The sequence below is a fragment of the Podarcis gaigeae genome, assembly GCF_964106915.1.
Source record: "Podarcis gaigeae genome assembly, chromosome: 4".
Classification (NCBI taxonomy): Eukaryota; Metazoa; Chordata; class Lepidosauria; order Squamata; family Lacertidae; genus Podarcis; species Podarcis gaigeae.
This window is the reverse complement of record NC_139677.1, coordinates 74,446,587-74,466,917: the sequence shown is the minus strand read 5'-3', so window position 1 is coordinate 74,466,917 and position 20,331 is coordinate 74,446,587. Positions and strand designations below refer to the sequence as shown.

The 20,331-nt window shown below is 42.1% G+C and overlaps 1 long non-coding RNA gene across 1 annotated transcript in view; it reads right to left on the bottom strand.

The window, feature by feature from the left end:
- Positions 1–20,331, bottom strand: part of LOC310843942 — a 142,695-nt gene that overhangs the window by 74,918 nt on the left and 47,446 nt on the right. The window lies entirely within an intron of this gene.

Here is a 20,331-nt window from a genome sequence, read left to right as displayed (position 1 = left end):
GTATGTAACCTGAAGAGTATATAACCTGAGGTACCACTGTATATTGTTTAACTTGTCTGTTGTTGCTTCTGTTTTCTATACACCGCTTAGAAATATCTTTAATAAACTATGCGGTATAGAAATTAAATAGTCAATAATCAAACAATGTTGAACCACCAGCTCACTATTATTACTACCTGTGGATCGGGAAATATAGTTCCTGAAACAACATAGTTTGGAATGCCTTCCTCCAGTCAAGCAAAGCCGAGGGAACACAGGCCATGGACTGCTGCCTTTCGTCTTAATTGCTTTAGTAATCTTTATTTCTAATTATTATAAGACGTCAGCTCATTCAATAATTTCAATGTTAGCTAGCTGTACAGGGCACACCAAAGGGAATGATGATAGCTCAGTGGTAGAGCATACACCTTGGAAGCAGAAGGTCCCAGGTTCAATTCCTGGCACCTCCTGAAACCATGGAGAGTTTCTGCCAGTCTGTGTAGACAATGCTTAGCTAGACAGACCAATATATGATCATTTTCTATGCTCTTATCCCTCCCAGATCTAATCCCTGATCATTTCCATATTTTATATGCTCTGTCATATTGTTGCACCCTGATTATGGCACTCCTTTCCTAGAGAAGCCTGCCTAGCATTTCTCTGTCATCCTTGAGACACCACACAGATATTTTTTATTCTCCCAGGCCTTTTGATTTTTTGGTTCACATACTGCTGCTTTAACAATGTTGCAATTTTACTGTTGTATTTATTGTATTTTTATTGCATTTTATTGTAGACTGACCTGGGATCATTTTTGTTGATGCAAAGTGTATATAATACCCACATGAATGAATGAATGAATGAATGAATGAATGAATGAATGAATGAATATGGGGTCCCCCCACAGTTCCAGGATTATTTTCTATGGTTTTTCTATTCCATCACACTATATCTATATATCTATATATCTATATATCTATATATCTATATATCTATATCTATATCTATATCTATATCTATATCTATATCTATATCTATATCTATATCTATATCTATATCTATATCTATATCTATATCTATATATATATATATCTATTTGCTTTCGTAGATTTTCACGGGTACAGGAATGCAGGTTTTGGTGTCCTCGGGTGTCTTCCCGTGTAAAAGTCGCCTAGACACCCCAACTTTTACACGGGAAGACACCCGAGGACACCAAAACCTGCATCTATATCTATCTATCTATCTATCTATCTATATATATATATATATATATATATTCAGGTCTAGTAATTCAGGATTCATTCAGAGGGAGGTCTCCTGCAAAGGTCTGATATATTCTAGAGACATAATCAGCAAGTGGCCAAAAGAGGTATAACACATCTCCTAGCTATAATGTGCCACTTTTGTCACAGTGATCTATGCCAAACTGAACAAGATTGGAAAAATAAACAGAAATTGACAGATCCTTCTATTCCTAACAGACACATTTTCCCATTTTGCTTTGTGTAGCTGTTGAATATATTATTTTTCCGGTCTTGTTCAGTTTGCCACATTTCTTCAGAAATTTGCATTTTTTTCTTAAGAAAACCTTAGCAATTCAGCATCCTTTTAGTGTGAATTTATCTTAACAGACACATTTTTATATAATTTTGTCTAATGTATACATGTTTGCAAGCAGTTTTCCCTAACGTGAATGCATTTTTCTACAAATACATCCATTTTGGATGCACATTTCATCCTAATAGATGCATTTTGTAAACATTGTTTGGAGAGCTGCATTGCTAAATCTGAATAAGTGCAAATTCTGAAGGATAGCTGTGTTTTAGTTGACACCCCCCCCAGAAAGTGTGGATTTAACAGAGTTGCCTGCAAAACCAATCTGAAGCAAATGTCTCTTCTGTTTCTAGTATATATCTCTCCCCCCCCCCCCAGCATTCTTACTTTTAGAAATACCACTGTCTGGGAGCAATGAATGCATAGCCAGCTAACACAAAGTTAAGCAGCAAGAAATATCTCTAGCCGGATTTTTTTTCTAGTAGTGATGTGTGGTGACTTGCAAAGGGGTGGTGAGGAGATAGTAGGCAGGAATTATAATGCTGCATTGCCTAGGAATATATTGCCCCCTTCATAATTGTCATAAAGTCCCTAGTAAAAAATGAATTCCAGAGAGAGCAGATGTTAGTGTCAGTTCCTGTCTCACACACAGAAGTCCTGGTGAGGAGAGAGTTAAAAACATAAGGATGCTATAGAGACAGGCAATTAATTAAATCATTTCACAAGCTCGTCATGTTTTGATTCCATACTGTGAGCAGCAGAATTGGGAACGCATGAACCAGCACAAATCTAAAAGGGACACACACAAGTTCAATAACAAATATGTGTAACAGTGTCATGAGCAGCAGCCAGAGGATGTTGAAGAGGAGAGAGAACTTGCAACTGGAGCAAACTCCAGAAGACACTGCTCTGACAGGGACCTCCAGGTGAGGTGAATCCCAGGAGCTGCCATCTACACATCTTCTGGAGGTTGCTCTGTCCTCTTCCAAGGTTGCCATTTCTGAAATGCTGGCAGAGCCAAAGTCTCCATAGTTCCCTCAGCTATTGCCTGAGGAATCTATCATGGTGCTTTAAGCAGCAATGGCTCCCTAGGTGGTGGTGGTGCAGTTGATCTGAGCCTTCTTCTATACATTTAAATCTTCAGTTGGGCCCAGACCATTGCTGGAGTAACACCACAGTCTGCTGCTTTGGGATGCCCATAGCCACCTCACCTGAATTCCTCCCAGCTCCACGTGGAGCTGTCCATGGTTCTGCTTCCCGGCCCGAACTCTTGGGTTTCCCTGCCCACTTTGCAGATTTCACTAAGGACAGAATATACTGACGTTTCCATACTGTTTAATACATTAAGTGCCAAAATCAGCAATAAAATAAAATCAGCCACACTGAGGTTACAAATTTAAGTTCCACATATTAAATAGAACATCTACTACAACTTCTTCCACTAGGCTCAAATAATTAATTTATAAAATCCCTAATGCAAGCACATAAATAGGTCCAGATCTGGCTTTCTGGGGGCCCTGTAGAGACCCTTCTTCTATCTTGGTGGTCTCTAGCATCAATGAGCAGCAACAGCAGTGCTTGGAATCAGCACTGGATGAAGGTAGCACCATTTCAATTTTCCCAAATGCACCCAATGTAATGTTGCTCCAGAGTATTATGGGGAATTAGAATGGCACTTCCAACAGAGATTCAGCAGCCATCTTCTATGTTAACCTTTAAACATTTGCTGAAAACCTTTCTATGCTGCCAGGCTCATGCAGACCACAAATAAAAAAGATTTCTGTAATGGTGATTTGTAATTTTAATGTGTATATATAATTTTTTGTAAACTGCTATGATATTTTTTGTGATGGTATTGTAAATACCATTACAAGTATTTTTTGTAAATAAATAATATCATACTACATGTCATCATAGTCAGAGTTTTGTCTTTTTAAAAATTACTTTAAGCAGAAGCAGATGATTTTTTTAAAAAAGAATGCTTTCTTTACTTAAGTGCAATTCTACTAATAAAAAATGGTAAATTATGAGTGAGCAAATGGTACCATTGGTCTGATTTCAAGGAGGAAATTAATAAAATACCTTCTCAGCAGTGGCGCCTGCCCTGTGGAATGCCCTCCCATCAGAAGTCAAAGAGATAAACAACTATCTGACGTTTAGAAGACATCCGAAGGCAGCCTGTTTAGGGAAGTTTTTAATGTCTGACATTTTAATGTATTTTTAATCTTTTGTTGGAAGCCGCCCAGAGTGTCTGGGGAAACCCAGCCAGATGGGTGGGGTACAAATAATAAATTCTTATTCTTATTCTTATAATAATCAAGGGGGTCTACAGCTGCCAGAGAACAGGAAATCATTAATTTAGAAAGCTGATTTCAAATAGGAGACCTTTGTTGATTTAGAATTAGATAGGACTTCCACATGCTTAGAGACTCTTGCCTATAGGAATGAATATTATGGGTGGGCTTCTTAAGAATGGAGATACTATATCAAGTGCTATTTGAAACCACTGTTTTAATTCCACTTTGAGCTGGACAGAAAAGAGTAAAGTCTAAGCTGTTCTAGGAGCCCTGGAGTGGAAAGAAATTCAGCACATTTTGAATTCAAAATGGAGGTGGGATTACAGTAGTGATATGGCAGTGGAGGATGAAAGGAATACAACAGCAAGGAAGGCCCCTTGGCTTTCCAAATTTCCTTAGCAAGATCTGAATTGACCCAATTCGTATCATTCAGTCTTTTCCAAAAACTTATTTCTGCAGCCCTACTTAGCAATCTATGGAAGTGATGACACAACCCTTTCATCTGTCTCAGTGAAATTAATGCAGAATGAGAAGATGGTAATTTGGGGGAAGTACTGTAATCCCCTATCACAGAAACCATGGCATCAGTGATGTGCAATTTAAAGAGCTATAGAAGGAAAAGTGAAGAGTGGCAAAGGAGGACAGAGCTCCTGTACTAAAAGAGGAAATTTTGTACATTGTCATGCAGAAATAAGGAAAGTCACATGTGCTGAAGCTTCCTATTCTACATATTGACCAAATGTACTAGAGCCCTGTTCTCCCAAGGCATATTGGCCATCTTTCCAGAAAACGGCATGGTGGGTTCTCCACAGTTACTATTATTATTCTGACACATGGACACACCACCTTTCCTTCAGGGAGCTCACCCTTAAAGGAGATTACCAATACTGAACACATTTTCTGAACTCCCCTGAGCATCAAAGAGTGCAGGAATATGAACTAAAAGTCTTGTGGCACCTTAAAAACCAACAGATTTTGCAAGGCATAAGCTTTTGGCTTTCACAAGGCCAAAGCCTACTTTGTTAGATGCAGAAAGATAAGAGGAGGCTTGTTGAACAAAGGACCATTTTGGCTTCCCCTTTCTATACCTTTCCAGCTCTGTGATTTCCTTTCTAAGGGCCAAACTAGATATAAATTATGTCCTCCATAAAAGAGGACGTGTGTTGCGGTGAGACCTGGAGACTGACCTCCTTGTTGTGGGTGGGTCTATTGGATATCCACAACACCCAATTGGTAGGTCCCTCGTTGCTGGGTTTAATCTGGCCAATGAGGTGCAGTGTGGTGTAGTGGTTAAGAGCGGTAGACTCGTAATCTGGTGAACCGGGTTCACGTCTCTGCTCCTCCACATGCAGCTGCTGGGTGACCTTGGGCCAGTCACACTTCTCTGAAGTCTCTCAGCCTCACTCACCTCACAGAGTGTTTGTTGTGGGGGAGGAAGGGAAAGGAGAATGTTAGCCGCTTTGAGACTCCTTAGAGTAGTGATAAAGCGGGATATCAAATCCAAACTCTTCTTCTCTCTTCTTTTTCTTCTAAATGGATTAAGGGACCTATATAAACCCATGCACATGTCCCAGAGCTTCCTCTTTCGGTTCGTGCATCGGAACACCCGCTCACCTCTCCCTAATTTTAGGGCATTTTGCGATTGACTTTGCTATGCCGTCGTGTGTTGTCTGTCGTTGGGACAGGGGCACGGCAGGCAGGAATTTTCCCCACTTGGCTGATTGGCTGTAGGCATTTGGGTTTCGCCTGCCGCATAGCAATTCATCACAACTTGTAAGGTTGCGGATAGGTACTGGTTCATGTGATAGGGATGGGAGAACGGTCTCGCCATCCCTATGTGAAGGGTATTCTGTTAAAGGAATCCAGGGACTCAGCTTGATTTGGTCAACCCCCAAAAGGGGGTTGTGCCTGTGCCTGAGTCCTGGAGAGCATCTGGGGAGTGAACAGAGTCTGTTCCCAGGCTTTTCACATGACCTATGATGGAGCTCTGGGTCATCGCTACCTGCAAGGGTGTAGGAGTTAGTTGAACCAGAGCCTATGCAGCCATTCACTTTTTTTGTAATCAATAAAGTTGTGGCCTAAATTCTGCCAAAAACCAAAACTAAAATTTGAGTCAGGCGTGTCTTTATTTAGGGGGGGGGTCTCTGGGTCTGAACACGTAAAAGGGCAACAGCCAAATTGTATGTTGCATAGAGATTCCCCTTCATGCTACTAAACCCCCTTTTCACGTCCCCAACCCTATTTTTGAAGCCACTTCGGTTCTGCAGCCCCACTTTGCAACCATTTTCCTTTCCCCCCCCATGTCCATGCCTCCCCTCCTCCTCCTTTTGTGCAATTTCCTCTTGCACACCATCCACCCCCTTGGGTCAGCCTCTGTATATTCCTCCTCCCACACCTTGCAACTACTGAGCACCCTTTTCACCCTCCGCCCAAGTATGAAGCCACCATCCCCTCCTATTCTGCAGCCTTTTCTTTCAACTTTCCTTTGTACGGACGCCGCCCCCATCATGCCTCCTCCTCTTTCCTGCAGCACCCTTTGCACGCTCACCCTGTGCTGTTATATGTCACTGTATCTTTCAAATGCAGAGACTCTTAAGAGCAAGGATGTCAGTTGGCTTGTTCAGTTAGAGAAAGTTCAGTTCAGTGGATGGATGTTGTTCACAGTGCTGGTTTGTTTTGTTTTGTTTTGTTTTGTTTTGATGAGGTCTGATGCTCATATATTGACAAAAGTGTCTGCCATGCACAGCAAAAAAAGGGAAAAAAGAACTTCCAGAATCTGGGAACTTCATACTGAAGGCAACACATGGAACCAGGTGTGAAATACATTGCATGATATTACAATGGAATATCTGAGGGTGCTGCATCCTTTATCCTTCTCGTATAAGGCAGCTGATGAATTGCAGAAGGAGAAGTCTGAGTATAGTGTGAGGGGGAGGACAGTGGCATAGTCCTCCTCATTTCTCTCAGTACCCTCTCTTTCTCCTCCACAGCATTGCAAATGCCCACCTTAACCACAACTATTTCCATATGCCCCCCCAACTCCTCTCATCTCCAGTTTTCTTCCCCAATGAGCTGATTTTTTTTTTATCACACACTGAGAGGCAGGTCCTTCAACACCACCTTTCTCCCTACTTCCCATATTCCTTCAAGCGCCACCTTTACCCCTACACAATTCCACTTGCTCCTTCCCCGGTTCCTCCTTTCTCTATCCTATCACCAGAAGATTAAAGCTGTCTCTCACAGAAAGAATCTTATTTCCCCACCAAGACCTTCCCTTAACACTTGCTCAAGTCATTTACTACAGATACGAACAGCCTCCTTTTTCTTCCTTCCCCCTTCCTCCTCCTTCACCCCTTTAGAATCTTGGGAAACAGCCAATGAAAATAACGTGATGACTGATTAGTGCAAATATAATATAGGGAGATAAGTTAGCTTAACATCTATATACTAACATGTAGTTTATATCATATTAGTGTAATTGCCCTCTGGAAATTGTTATATATTGATGATATGCATTTTTAAAATTCAAAATTAATACTAGGCCCATTATTACAAATGAGGAGTGGAACTTATAAATAAATAGGAGTGGAGAGGGATTCAGGTATGAATGTGGATGTATATGATTGTACTGTATATTTGTGTGGGCATAAGATTTCCTGCCCTACCCCTCAGATTATTTTCTTTGTTACTTTCTATTTCCTTTGTTACTTGCATTTTCCAGGTTAAGTGTTTTACCTTTGAAACAGCTCGGTAATTTTTCAATCATATTTGGGATTCATTCCCTTTTCTGGCCACAGTTCAGCCGTGTGGCTCTCTTTGTTTCACCTGGCAAAGGCCCACGGGCCCTTTCCTCTATCTGGTGCCTCCATTGTCCTTTGTATTCCCCAAATCTACGTGTTTCTTTCATGCCCAGGTGCATTTGTAAAGGAGGAATACAGGTTTTCGCATTTGCCAGTACTGAGAGGAATGTAAGGTCAAGCACATACCTCTCAAGGGCAGGAAAACATTTGCCCGAGGCCATCGCAATACTTGACGGAGCAGGTTAGTGTTGCTAACCAGCCAAACGCTTTACAAGTTCATCTGAGCTTTGCAGCCTGCTTGCCTCCCCCTCTCCCCCCCCGCAGTGTTTTACAACTGAGCTGCTGCACATTCAAACCACACCACTGATGATGTAGCCTGCCTGTCCCTCGACTTGCCACTACGCACTGGGCATTGATAACCCACATCCTGCTTGTCCAATTACATATGTGTTAAGTCAAAACCAAGCCACTCTTTCTCACTTGGATGTAACCAAACTGGTGTCAAGACGGAGCAATGCAGAGAGAGGAGGAGGAGGAAGAAATGCTTTCCTTTCGGTGGGCTTTTTTTCCCCTTTTCCTGAGACACTTACCCTGCACAAGTTCACCAAGTGGGGGAAGTCTCTACATCAAGGAAACATGATATTAGTTGCACAGAGAGCAGCGCCCCCACTGTGGTTATCACACACCTACTGTCCCCGTATGTTCCACCCTCTTGGCTTTCCAGTGTACATTTCTGAGTTGTATCTTCAAGCTGGCTTTCCATGCATTACTAGTGCATGGTGGGGGAAACCACACACTGGACTTTCCTCCTAGAACTGTATTATTACAACAGAACTGGAGGGAGGGTTAAATAATTGGAAATGTTCCACCCTCAGTACAAAAGAGAGAGAGAGAGAATCATTTGTAGAAAGGTAATCTGTCAGGGAAAAGGGCTTTATCCAAGCCTTCTCCATTGCATACACACTAGCCTATGTGTAAAGCAAAAGTTGAGTTTTTCCTCAATCCAGAATCATTTGTGCTTGTACTCAACATGCCAATTTCAGCCTAGATTGATTCTAGATCAGGGGTAGACAACCTGAAGCCCGTGAGCCTGATGCGGCCCAATCGCCTTCTCAATCTGGCCCACGGACGGTCCGGGAATTAGCGTGTTTTTACATGAGTAGAATGTGCCCTTTTATTTAAAATGCATCTCTGGGTTATTTGTGGGGCCTGCCTGGTGTGTTTACATGAATAGAATGTGTGCTTTTATTTAAAATATATCTCTGGATTATTTGTGGGGCATAGGAATGCATTCATTTTTTTTCTTCAACATATAGACCAGCCCACCACATGGTCTGAGGGACAGTGGACCGGCTTATGGCTGAAAAAGGTTGCTGACTCCTGTTCTAGATCCTATCATCCAGAAGGATTAGGGTGGTTATTTGATACATGTCTAAAAAGCCTCCCCTTGATTTGGTTATCCACACCTTTTACTCCCTGCACAGGCCCCAGATGAATGAAGAAGGACGTGGAAATTACAATCTTGATATATGCACACTCACAGTGTCATTGGGCAGGTGTGGATTCGTGCGCACACTGCATTGCTGGGACCACATCATCTGTTTTCAAATGGACACACTGAGGGCTAGTGCAGAACGGATCTGCAATCAACTTTTATATTTGGAATGAAACCAGTTTCTCAAGAAGTGGGCAATTTCTGGGCATTTTCTGGGCAAAAAATATGCAAAGGATCTAGATGGTGTGTGGGTTCCATGGAAAAAACAAATACAAATTCATTTATTCTGGAATAAAATATCCTGTGTGCATCGCCTCCATTTTCTATGTCACCCCACGCCTTGCAGATCCAGGCCTACACTGCCAATGGGCCCTGTGTCCCTCAGCAATGTCCAAAGGCCCTGATCCACTAAGCGCTGGGGTGGACCTTGCAGAGTCAGGTCCAGGCTGCCAACAGGTTCATTACCAGAAATGGGATTTCAGCTAAAAACTAGAAAAAAATTGACTGCTTGATTGTAAAAGGTGGAACGATGGGCTCTAGTCTTCTCTTATTTTTTCCCCAAGTCTACAAACTAGCAGTGGATGACATAGCAGGGAGGGGGTGCTTACCTGAGCTCCTAGCAGATGGGCTGCAGTTACTTCCTGGGATGCATTAGGCAGCAGCATGGTTAGCACAGCGCAAGCACACCAGCAGAGCCAATCTGGCACTCCTACAGCATTTGCACTGCACCACCCTCTCTGCTCCTTCAACTCTCTTTCCTGGTAAGCAGCAGCAACTTACCTGCTGGGAGGTCAGGTAAGCATCTCCACCCCACCCCACCACCTACTGCTCCCACAAGCAAGACCTGAGTGTAACAGCACTCTCCTGCTTTTTGATTCCCAGCAACTGGGAATTCCCAGAGCAAATAATAAGCTAGGAAGTCAAGCAACAAGAGGTGCAATGCAAATTCAATAAAATCTCTGCTGCGGCAACTGGGAGACCACTTTTTCATGTGGTTGTGGTATCTTCTCTGGAAGATGGTATGAGCAAGACAGTCAACAGCATTCCCATAGATAAGCAATTGAAGTTGCCTCATTAACCAAGCATGTCTAGAAAGAAACCATCTGGAGCTGGCTGGAAAAACAATTGGAGCTGGCAAGCTTTTCTTCCCCTCACAGTTCTGGGTACATGTAGACCTCCCCCCCTTTTCATATTTCCGTTCACAAAGAAGCGAGGAACAATTGGGCAATGATCAATCCAGTTTAGTCCATCTGTGCCACTCAGTGGATGTGCTATGGCAGAAAGCCAACCGGTTAAACTGGTTAATTTGGATTTTTTCTATAGCTAGGCTGTTGTTTCCAAATTCATGCTCTGGCACTATTACAGTTTTAATGAATGTCTGTGACACATTAATCCACCCTCTTCTTTGTGAGGGGCTGGAATGCACTGCATCCTCCTTTGCAGAATATTTTGTGCACATGGTGAGAACCCACTTCTCCTCAGCCAGAATCTCAAGAACAATGGACCAATTTTGTGAACTCAAGGGGGCTCTGGACTTATGTCTTTCCAAATTCACACACACACAAAACTGTTATGGCATGGAGGGGGCAGGATTAAGCTGTCCAGTGGGGGAGTCCAATATCCCACTGGGTGCATGGAAGTTACTGGGTGCACCTAAGGAGCTTTTTGGATCCTAGTCACCTTGGATTATCCCTTTTGACTGGGTAAATACACACAACTGGTGAAATATTTAAAAGGTGAAGTCTCTGGGTTGGAGCAAAGTTTAAGAGATAAGTGAAATTCTGGTGTGAATACAGTCACTTCCAGACAACCTGCTTATTGAGCATTCATCCTGATTTGTTTACAAAGTGGTTAAATGATGTTGCGTCAAGCAAGTATTACTCCACACATTCCAGTGCATTTTCCTGTCACTTTCCTTCTTGCAAACAACCTGATGTTTTAAACAAGAGGGGTTTTGTACAGGAGGTCCAAATTAGTTTTTATTGGGCAACCTTGATTTGCTAGTATGTAGCAGGTCTTCCCTTTCGTCTTCCCACACTTTTCAGTGCATTTCACTTTCCTAACCACAAAAAGTCCAGTCATCTTTTTTTAAAAAAAAAAAAGTGGGTTGTGCAAGGGTGACACAGTGCTTTAATCCACTTTAATTGCACAAACTGAAATCCCCGGTGTGCATTTAAATCCCTCCCACAAAATAGTGGCAGCCTGGAGGTACCATGTGTCCCAGATGGGATTGGCTTTGTTTCTGTGGTTTTTGCTCCTCGGCTGTGCTCTTCCTTTGAAACACTAGCAGGTGAGCATGCTGATCTTGAATTGTCTTCAATTAGTAGTGCATTTGTAATTTTTTCCCATAGATAGTAGCTATGGATTGGGCTAGGCTTAAAGAAAACAAAATTCACGAGATACATAGACATCATCAACTAGTCTTCCTTTCATGTATCAAATCACCCTGGCAACCTAATTTCATGATGACTGCACCTCTAGCGTGTGTGTGTGTTTTAAATGTCATGTCACGTTTTCTTATCTGATTTTCCCTGTAACATAAGCCTCTAGTGTGGTTTCTGTTTTCCAAGAGCAGACTTAGCAAGCTGCTCTAGTGCTGACTGTGTGCTGCTTACCTGACTACTCCACTTGTCAGTAACAATATAATATTACAATCCCCAACAATCCCCAGTTCATCTGGTTCTTCGTGATCAGATGGTTCCATGTGTCTTTACAAGGCTAAGCCAGGAAAGAGACAACAACCCTTGGAGACACGCCCTGCCCAGTTAAATGTCCCACGGCCTAAATAATTTGAAACAAGCCCTGTAGGCTATGCAATAAACAATTAAACACACTTAAGTTCCAGCTTCAGCTTCATGTGAACAGAACAGAAGTGGTTCCAGACTGCATCCTAAGGTCTATAACAAACTCAACTTGAACTTTATTCATGTAATTTGCAGCAATTTATGCTAGTTGAAATGAGACACAAATGCTTTTGCTTACGATGAATAGGTTGTCTTCATGGATTTGTGTTTTCTCTGTTTATACATCGCAGGATCACTGAAAGCAGAAAATGGTAAACTATGTAATGATGATGCAGATTTCAGTTAAATAGGATCTGCCATTTTACTTGAACACTGCATATAAATCAGGGAGCCCAGCATCCTAGAACTGGCTTGGAAAAAAATCCAGGGTTTTCTTTTTCAATGTTAGGATAGTCCAATTCAGTGGTAATCAAAACATTTTTAATAGGAGCTCTAAATGAGTTATCCATCTAGACTTTCTGTTTCATAGTCAACATGAAAAAGCCCAGTGATTCTTACAAACCTCTGTTGAATAATTCTATTAAGCACAATGCAGCTTACTTTTGGTCTTTTTAAGCACACTAGTACTAGAAAACCTCAAAAGTGTCCACTTCATACACACACCCCATAAAATATTGCTTTTTCTAATTCGTTGAATTTTCCAAAGAAAATATTCATTCAGATTACAATACTAACCCCACATATCTGGAAGTAAGACACACTGAGTTCAGCAGGGATCACTTCTGTGAATACATATTTAGGGTTGCAGATTAGAAGCCACATTTCCTGTTACAAGAATGAGCTTGCTACAAGTTTTGGGGTCAAGTACTTCCCTCCCTTTTCATCTTCTTTTCTGCCTGCAAGCAGATCAGAAGCTTCTGCTTTCAATTTTAACCTAACCATAGTTTCATGTGATGTGTGAACTTTGGAGACTACAGCCTGTTTAAACTAAAATTACTGAGAACAAGGCAGGATCGAACTTTCAGTTCAGTTTCTGTTTTGTTCTCAAAGTATATTTGAAACAAACCCCTAATTCCTCAAATTTGCGCATAAGAAAGAACTGTTTGAATGTTTCTCTTTCTCATTAATGCAAAACACAGGGAACAGCTTACTGAGGCTTGTTCTCTTGGGAGGAGAACCATGGTTTTCTGTTTACCAGGTCAGCGCACCAAAGGACATGAGGAACTAAGGTGTACTCCCTCCCTCATGTGATAAGCAGGCCGAGAGCTGCACCCTTCTTAAATTTGTTCACCGGTTTCCACCATCTCCCTTTCTGCACCCATGCTCCCAAGGCTGGAGGCATGTAAGGGCTGTGAAGGGTAGTGAGGTACTATTAGCAGGCCCTGCTGATGTTGCTGAAGGCACAGAAGCACTGTCGGGAAAGGAAGTTAGCAAGGCTAGCTTGGACAGGGGAAAAAATAGCTCCAGATTTCCCAGATAGAGCCATCTCTATCTCAGCTCTGCACTTCCATTCTTGACAGAAGCACCTGTGCTTTAAAAGAGGAAATGCAGCTAGAAAGACAGCTTTTCTTGTGATGAGGCAGCAGAGATGGGCAAAGAGGCATCTGCTGTACTTCTTGCCACTAGCAGTTGCCAAAGCGACCTACTCTTTTGTTAAGAATTGTCAAATGTGCCAGGTAGCAATGACTGAGGAAGACCTGTAGACCAAAAGGCCCATCTAGTCCAGCATCCTGCTCCCACAGTGGCCAACAAGATGCCCCTGGAAAGCCCACAAGTGGAATATGAGTGCAACAGCACACTTCCAGACTTGTGCTCCTCAACAATTGTGTTGAATTGTGGGTGAACATATCAGACAACACAGTGATTCTTCAAACAGCTCTTGTTTATTCACAGGCCAGAACAGAACTGAACAGCAAATAGCTCAGCCGGCCTGCTTTTATAGGCAGCCGGCTATCAACATTGTAGCAACCACAACTCAGGGTTTCCCGCCTAAAGTAACTGATGTGGACCTGAGTGAAAACGATATACACAATACCCCTGGTGGTCAGGGTGAGAACTTCAATACATAACAGATTGGGATTCAGAGGCACATCCTCTTCAATAATGGGGTAATATAGCCTTCATGACTGGTAGTAATTTATAGCCTTATTCCATAACACCCAAGTGCTCTGGAAAAAGTGACACCCCATTTTTTCACACAAGATTGCGGCAGCCATTTTGGGTGCTGCAATCTCACATGTTCTCATGCTGCACTCTCATCCCCCCCAAAAAAGCAATTTTGGGGGCACATTTTTGGGTGCCACACAAGATCTCACACCCCCCCCCCACACACACAAAAAGCACTTTTTCAAGGCAAGAGTAAGTCACAGGTCACATGGCTTGCCCAGGAGCACATCCCAGTTTGGGGTTTTAAAAATTTTGATGGTATCTTATTCTCTGCATATACTTACTTTCTGTATTCTGAACCAAGAGCTAAGTTTATTCTTGATTTGTTATGTAAGATACCTGATGTGGATGACCAAGTGAAAATCACACATTTGTTGTCTGGTTTTGACAAATTTGTGACAAAGTTGCGAGATTTGCAGTTGCTCCCAAAAATTTGAGGAGAATGTTCATTGAGGATAACATAGTGGACTATAAAGATTTAATTGCGAATGAAACACAAATACAAATAAGTTTTTATATTTCTCTGTGTTGGTTGATATTATGCTTTAATGTTGTATCTATGTATATATTGTATAGGGTGTATAATCCTTTTTTTCAGTGGTTGATATGACCATGATGGTTGAAACAACAACTAACAATAAACAAACAAGCTTGTTTTCTGTAAATGTGTCTAATCTCCTTTTAAAGCTTGATCTGTAATCAAGTATTTGAGTCAAGTACAGTGGCCAGATGCAAGAGAGAAGAGGGGATTTCAGTGAAGCTTGCTGAAATTCCCTCTTCTACACAACTATTAAAGGTGCAGTAGACCTGTCTTCTTTTGCATCTGGGTACCCTAGGCTCAAACCAAGACACTTTTAAGATTCCTGAAAATGTATGGGAAGCACACTCAAGAGACCACACCACATCTGAATGTATTTTAAGAGTGCTGAGAAATATAAACATTGATATTATGACTATGCTATTCTGTTAGGAAAATCCATTGTCTCTCAAAACAGATGGATGGCAACAAAGAACAAAATTTCTGTTAGCTTTGCCATGGCTTGCCTGTTGACAGTAAATGTTAATTTATGGGCAAGTCAGGTAGCTGGTTGCACCAGCCATTTAAATGATCAGCTTGCCCCTACCTGCAGACTGGGAAGAGGCTGTGAAACTAGAGGTGTGTGCACAAGCCCTCAGGTTTGCCTTGCACATGTAACTATGTGGTTTTTAAAAAACAAAACAAAAATTTGTTGTTTTGTGTAATTTTGAGGTCTCTCCACTTCTGTGCTTTGGTTTCCTAGCCCCTCTGTATAAAATAAAGCCCTCTGTTCCCCAACAGGGAATTTTTAAAAGGCTGAAATGTTCCCTGCTGTTGGCCAAAGTGGAACACATTTACAAGCACATGGTTCTCCTGAGAATAGATTAAGCCTGCTAAATTTCAGGCAAACAGGCACAGCTTTTTAAAGAGAAATTGTATCCATAATTAGTAGTATGACAATGCCTTGCTCTTGTTCTTTCTTACATTAAAATAGTTATGAGCAGGCAAAGTGGTGCATATTCTTGCTTGTACATTTTTAAAACCTTCCTGCAGGTTGTTTGGGTCATGTAACCACAGACTTCCATGATAGGACTTACAATATATCCTTCTTTTAAATTGTTTCTGATATTGTTTTTAATGTTGTAACCCACCCCAGGGCCTTAGGATGAAGGTTGGGTAATAAACACAAGAAGAAGAAGAAGAAGAAGAAGGAGGAGGAGGAGGAGGAGGAGGAGGAGGAGGAGGAGGAGGAGGAGGAGGAGGATGTCAACAATGCTTATTCTTGCTAAAGTACAGTGAATTCGGATTTTAAAAGCATTTAACTTAAATTTAAAAATCTTCTGCTGCTCTGCTTTTACGACTAACCTCAATCTGGAACTTCTCAGTGCTCTGTCAACAGCATTTTGGGCAGCCTTGCTTCTTACAAATCCCACACATCCTGATCTGATTTGGGAGTATTGGTATTGTGCTTTGACTCAGGGTGTGGGGAAGGCCCCTAACTCATTCTGTTTCACCTTATTATTCAGCCTCTGTGCAGAGCTGATGCCCATTTCTTGTCTGAGAGCGGGTGCTAATAGACCAGACCTGGAAAATGCACAATTTGAATTTGGTGAGGGAATAGGACACCTCTAAGGACGCAAACCTACGCTCACTTATCTGAAAGTAAGACCCACTGAACTCAATTTACCTTGGAGTAGATATGAATAAGGATATGTTGCAAGTTTTTTAAGCCAGTTAGCAGATGCTTATGGTGCAAGCATTACGATGTATACTCAGAAGTGAATCCTACTGAATTTAATGGGACGTAATCCAAATGAGTAGTGTTAGAATTACAGCCTAAGAGAACTTCAAACGGCTTCTTCATTGATAGTCTTTAAGCAGGCAGTAAATATATTTTTATTTTGTAGGTTTTTAATGGCCTTGAACTGGATGTTAACTTAGCTGACTGGTCGTTTTTAATGTGTGTCTCTGTGTGTGTTTGTTTTTATAGTGGCTTTACTGTTCTCCGTTTTTGTGTGTCAAGATTATACTTTTATTGTTACAAACTGCCTTGGGACCCAAAAGGCAATTATATAAACTTATCTACTTGAGAAGACCATCCATGAGAGAACAAAAACTAAAATCTGGGGCATAGTATGCATAGTTAAGCTCACACATGTGGTTAGAACCAGAGAGGGAAGACAGCAAAATAAAGTCCTTATGGAGGAAAGTAGTCTCTTTATAAATTGTCCTCCTCAAAGAGAGCATGCGTTGCAGTAAGATCATCAAGGCCAACCTCATTGTTGTGGGTGGGAAGCAACTAGATAAGCCACAACACCTGATTGGAGGACCCTAGTTGCTGGGGTACAATCTGGCCAATGGGATCGTTTGTGCATTAATCGAGGGACCTTTATATGCCACTGCATGCTGCATTGAGCTTCCTCTTATCGCAGATGTGTACTGAATCACCCGCCCACCCTCCCTATATTTAGGGTCTTGCTTGACCTTGCTATGCCATTGTGGGTCATCTGTTTTTGGGACAGGGGCCCGGTAGGAATTTCCCCAACTGGCTGATTGGCTGGTGCCACTTGGGTTTCACCTACTGCGTAGCAAATCGTCACAACTTTGTAAGGTTTGGCAGTTAGGCATTGGTTCAGTGGTGGTGGAGGGGATGTGGTTAGGCTGTGCCCACCCCTCCAATGCTAGGGTATTCTGTTAAAGGAATCCAGGGGCTCGCCATGCTTTTGTCTGATCCCCTTCCAGGGGTTAGGGCCATGCAAGAGCCCCTGGCAGCATTTGAGTTGAGCTTGGGTCATTGTACCCGGACCAATGCTCCCCCAGGATGTTTTCCCTTGCTGACCTCTGCCAGAGTCCAGTGGTCAGCGTTGCCCTGCAAGGGTGCACATGCAGCTAGTCGGAACTAATGCCTAAGCAAACCACTCACAATCTGTAATCAGTTGTGGCCAAAATTATGCCAATAACCTAAACCTAATTTCTGCGTCAATTGTGTATTTATGGGGAAGCTCCTGGTGATCATAACACACAATGTCCTGGAATAATAAGGTAGAAGATAATGAAAACCCATTTGTGTTACTTAGAATCTGATAGTATTGGCCTGTTACGCTTGACTTTGGCATGGAAATTTGTCCTGAAACTGTATGTTCAGATAACACTTTCACTTTTGTTTTGGGGGTTTGTTATTACATTTTGTTATGTTTTATTAAAATCACACACAGACACATTTATCTGCATGCCACCCTAACCTCCGAGTGGTCCAAGATTCCAGGGTTGCCAAATGCTTACCCAGGGTTCGGTTTCCTTGGAATCAAGGACAGCGGAGACTGTGGTGTTTTTAGGCTATACAGTGGTACCTCGGTTTTCAAACGTCTCAGTTGATGAACATTTCGGTTTTCAAATTCCATAAGCCTGGAAGTAAATGGTTCGGTTTTTGAACATGCCTCAGAAGTCAAACATGCCATGCGGCTTCCACTGAGTGCAAGATCCTGAGCCCTAGCTATCAGCTATTCAGTATCAGGTCAGTTGCATTGCTGCTGCTTACCAAGGAACTAGAGGGGTGAGGCCATGGCAATGCTGGTGCGGTGCAAATGCACCGGCGGAGCATACTGGGCATTCCAGACCGTGTGTTTCCACCGCAGCAGCATTGGTATCACCTCACCCTCTACCTCCCAGTGAGCAGCAATGCAACTAACTGGAGGTCAAGTGAGCACCACTGGCCCCACCATGCCATCCACTACTGGAGAAGAAGGTACAGTTGCTGGAAGCATCACCACTATCAGAGGAAGTATGCCTCTGAGTGCCTGTTACTGGGAATCACAGGAGGGGAGGTTGCTGTCGCACTTAAGCCCTGCTTGCAGGTTTTCCACAGGCACCAGATTGGCCACTGCAAGAACAGGATGCTGGACTAAATGGGCCCTTAGCCTGGTCTGGCAGGCTGTTCATATGTTTGCATGCCTGCTGTGTAGTGTTTGCTGTGTACTGTGATCCCTTAATGCTTGTGTAACTGTGACTTGTTTAACTGCAAAAAGGAAACACAACGCTTTTGCCACTTCAAATTAGCCACACTGGTGCTGTGCATAGTAGGTTTCAAAGTGCAACTATTGAATGTTAAGTGATAATGAGGATGTGCCTTAGATTCAGTTAAGCCCTGGAAATCCACACCCTTTCAATGTCAAAGAAAAGAAAATGATGTACTTTTCAGTTAGGGAAACATTTACAAAATCCCCTTCCCTCTAGAAGCAATGCTTCAAATGACTTTTTTTTTTTGTGTGTGGGAAACTCTTTTCATAAACATGGTTTTGCACTCACAGAGCAGCTGGAAGTTCCAGACTTATAGAGACAATTTTCTTGAAGCCTTGTGGTGTGTTTAGTATTCTTCAGTTTCTTTAGGCTTTCAAAGCATGTTGATATAGGTTGAATGGGGATTCTGATCTACGTCAGAGATTATGGCTATAGAATCCAGCACTGGTGCTTATTCTGGATCAATTAGCAAGGGTGTGATATCTTATATGCAACATTGGTTGCATTCCAAATGCTTTGAACATGCTGAGTACAGATCTGGTACTGGTCAATTGTGTATTGATTGAGAAGCTTGCTACTGGCGAATGCCTTTTGTTTCACATTGAATATAATGGGTTTCTGGGTATTTTTAGGCCTGCTAATGAGCTCTGTTTAATCAGCCAGAGAAAATATCACCAAGATAGGGTGTCTGCTCAATGGTTCTCTTGGCTGTCCGCTGTTCTGCTGATTACATGTAAATGATTTTTATTGCAGGTCTAGAAATAGCATTTCAGGACAGGTGATCATCATTGCAAACATGACCTCCAATATCAGTCATCTGTAGTTTTCAATGAATGCACGGCATGTGCAACTGCAGTTCCAGGAATGAAATTTCACTTGGTCACTTTGGTACTCGCCTGGAATCAATAGGTGACATCGTGCTTTCTCCTCTTGGTAGTCGACAACTCTCATGTGATGTCTGATAATAATGCTGGATGGTGAATCGCACAGATCAGGCATACCAATCCAATAGTTTCACCATTTATACTGAATCTTTGAGGGATTCACAACAAAATCCTGTATCTGTCTAATTCAAAGTAATTGCCATTGAGTTGGCAGATAAGGTAAGTAGGCACAGGAGTACAGCCTTAAACTCTCTGGATATACCAAATCAGCACAAATCATGAAGCAGGTCATCAGAAGGGCATCCCTATTTATTCAAAAGTGAGACTCCCTGCAACTACGACAGATGGCCTACTTCTTCAGGATTCATCCTAGTTGATTTGCACAAAACTCACATGATGGTTAGACTATATCTGAGCAATTTGTTTGCGGGACAGATATAGGACACTGAGCATTTATCATGCTTCCATCCTGATTTGATTTGGGGTGTTTATACATCTTCCCATTAATCGTTCATTCATCCAACACACTATAAATCGCCTCCCAAACCACAAAAAGTATGTTTGGTTTGGTTTTCAAGTGGATATGTTGTGCACAAACCTAAAGTTCTGGTGTGTGCTTGAATCCGTCCTGCAAAATACTGACAAATCTCAAGGCACCCTAAGTATGTGTGGGCAGGATTGCAACCTTCATTGCAGTTCACTTTCCTAAGTCAAAAGAACCATATAGCTTTTTTCCTCTCTCCTCTCTCTCTCTCTCTCTCTCTCTCTCTTTCTCTCTCTCTCTCTCTCTATATATTGCAGTTCCAACTAAAAGCTGAACCGTAATTTTAAAACAGGTATTAATATGTCGTTCAAAACTATCAGGCTATCCATGTAAT